Source organism: Centruroides sculpturatus, unplaced genomic scaffold, assembly GCF_000671375.1.
Source record: "Centruroides sculpturatus isolate CEXI.00-Female unplaced genomic scaffold, Cexi_2.0 scaffold1044, whole genome shotgun sequence".
In the NCBI taxonomy this organism is placed as follows: Eukaryota; Metazoa; Arthropoda; class Arachnida; order Scorpiones; family Buthidae; genus Centruroides; species Centruroides sculpturatus.
In genome coordinates this window covers 10,938-13,271 of record NW_019385231.1, presented here as the reverse complement: position 1 = coordinate 13,271, position 2,334 = coordinate 10,938, and the positions used below count along the sequence as shown (strand labels likewise).

Sequence of the window (2,334 nt, the reverse complement as noted above, 5' to 3'; positions counted from 1 at the left end):
ATTTATTTATAATTATTAATATTAATAAGAGATGGCGCCTAACGCTTACCTCTAGTGCCAAATTAATTACGTAATTTATTTAGTAATTAGCCTTAAAACTAGCCCGATGGATTTACGGCATATGTTTGGTGATTAGCTATATTACATCGGGTTTAGCGATGATTATATATATTACGCCTTGCCGGGGCTTGCGATGGCCGGTTGAGTGCCTTATAGGAGTAGGACGTGGGCACTGAATGTGTCCCCAGCCGGCATTGTAATAACCGTCGATGGTTACATAGTTATACGCTGGAAGAGGAGATCGGATCGGAGGTCCGGATAGCGTAACTGGCAACGCATCTGCACGGTAAGCAGGAGTTGTGGGTTCGAGTCCCGCTCCGGGCCGATTTTTTCTCCCAGCGGTTCTAAATTATTTAAATTAATTAATTTATTTATAATTATTAATATTAATAAGAGATGGTGCCTAATGCCTACCTCTAGAGACAAATTCGTTACGTAATTTATTTAGTAATTAGCCTAATATTAGCCCGATAGATTTTCGGCATATCGTTGGTGTTTAGTTATGTTATGTAACGGGTTTAGCGATGTTTGTTTATATTACGCCTTGCCGGGGCTTGCGATGGCCGGTTGAGTGCCTTGGTGGACGTGGGCACTGAATGTGTTATATATTAAATTAGTTTAATTAATTAATTTATTTATAATTATTAATATTAATAAGAGATGGTGCCTAATGCCTACCTCTAGAGACAAATTCGTTATGTAATTTATTTAGTAATTAGCCTAATACTAGCCCGATAGATTTTCGGCATATCGTTGGTGTTTAGTTATGTTATGTATCGGGTTTAGCGATGTTTGTTTGTAGTGGCAATTATTTTTTTGAATAAACTATTTTCTGTTTTGAAATAAATGTTACACTGTAAAACTCTAGAAATTTCCAGAAACTTTTCAATCAACCCAATAGGGCCTATATCTTAATTTTCATACAGTTCAGAAAGTTAATATGTTTCAGTGAATATAATTAAAGGACCTCTTTTCAACTCTCCAGAGAGATATTTAGCAGTCCAGCTGATGAATAGTATGGTCAATTCTCATTGTAATTGATCCTCTGTGATGCTTCTCACATGCAATGAGAGAAGCACCAGCATGTCTTTCAAGGATGCTAAATTTTTTACATATCCTCAATAAACCACACTTCTCAAATGTCTCCACAACCAAAAATCACCCTGATTAAGAACTAGAGATGAGATGGCTAGGCAGTACAAAATACATAACTAATTTTTCTGTTATCAATGAGATGTTGCAGACAATGTTGTATAAAACTTAAGACATTGTCACTGTTGCAGTGGAGGTATGACAAAAGTGTTGAGCATCTCTCAATATCTATGGGCCATCACAGAGCATATTACAGGACCACTGAAACTAGCTTTTTTGAAGAAGAATGGTTCAACTGTAAATTGTTTGTGAATCTACACTAGACTAACTTTAGGCTAGTGCAGCAGAAACCACAAGAAAAATGCAAAGGTTTTCCCATGGCTAAAATGCAACAGATACAATTATTCAATATTTCATCAAGGCAAAAATGTACCTTATCACTCCAAGCATCATCTATGGTCACAACACATCTACTTCCATTCTGGCAAGTAAGGCCAAAGCAAAGGTCAGTATGCTACCCTTTCAACAGCAAGCAACTACAAAAAAATCTATTTTTTCATCACAGTTCCAAAAATGCAATAGTGGTGAGTTTTAGTACCATATTTTCGCAGATTGAAGAGCATGCCAGCCTATCCAGGGAGAACAGAAAATCAGATATTACCATATGGTAAAAACCAGCTTGCTGGTTTAAGTGAGGTTAAACATCCCTCTCTAGAACGTGCATTAATAAGAAACAAACATGTTTTCATTCTAAACTGTAAAACTTAGCATTACATCAAATACTATTGGGTTGTTTGGAAAGTAAGTTCGTTTTTTTCCATGGAAAAAACACAATATTTTTATAATAAATAAATATTTTATTGAATTATATATTGACCATTTTGGTCAAATACCTGTTGTCATCGTTTCTGGTAGTAGCATGATTTCACATTCATAAAAGTTTTGATCGTTGCTTACAAAAAACTGATCCAAGTGATTTTTGACATTGTCATTTCAAGTAGTCTTACAGTTAAAAAAAATTTGTATAGACCGGAACAAGTAATAATCTGAGTGTGCTTGAGCTGGCGAATATGGTTGGTGTGATAGTAGTCCCATCTAAGTTATAACAGTTTCTGACGAGTTACCAAACTTGTGTGAAATTTGACATTATCGTGGTAAAACACTACACCTGTTTTGTTGATC

General features: G+C 35.5%; 1 protein-coding gene across 3 annotated transcripts in view; it reads right to left on the bottom strand.

Moving 5' to 3' along the window:
* The window catches only part of LOC111636487 (tyrosine-protein kinase shark-like), a 78,519-nt gene that overhangs the window by 69,062 nt on the left and 7,123 nt on the right, over nt 1-2,334 (bottom strand). The window lies entirely within an intron of this gene.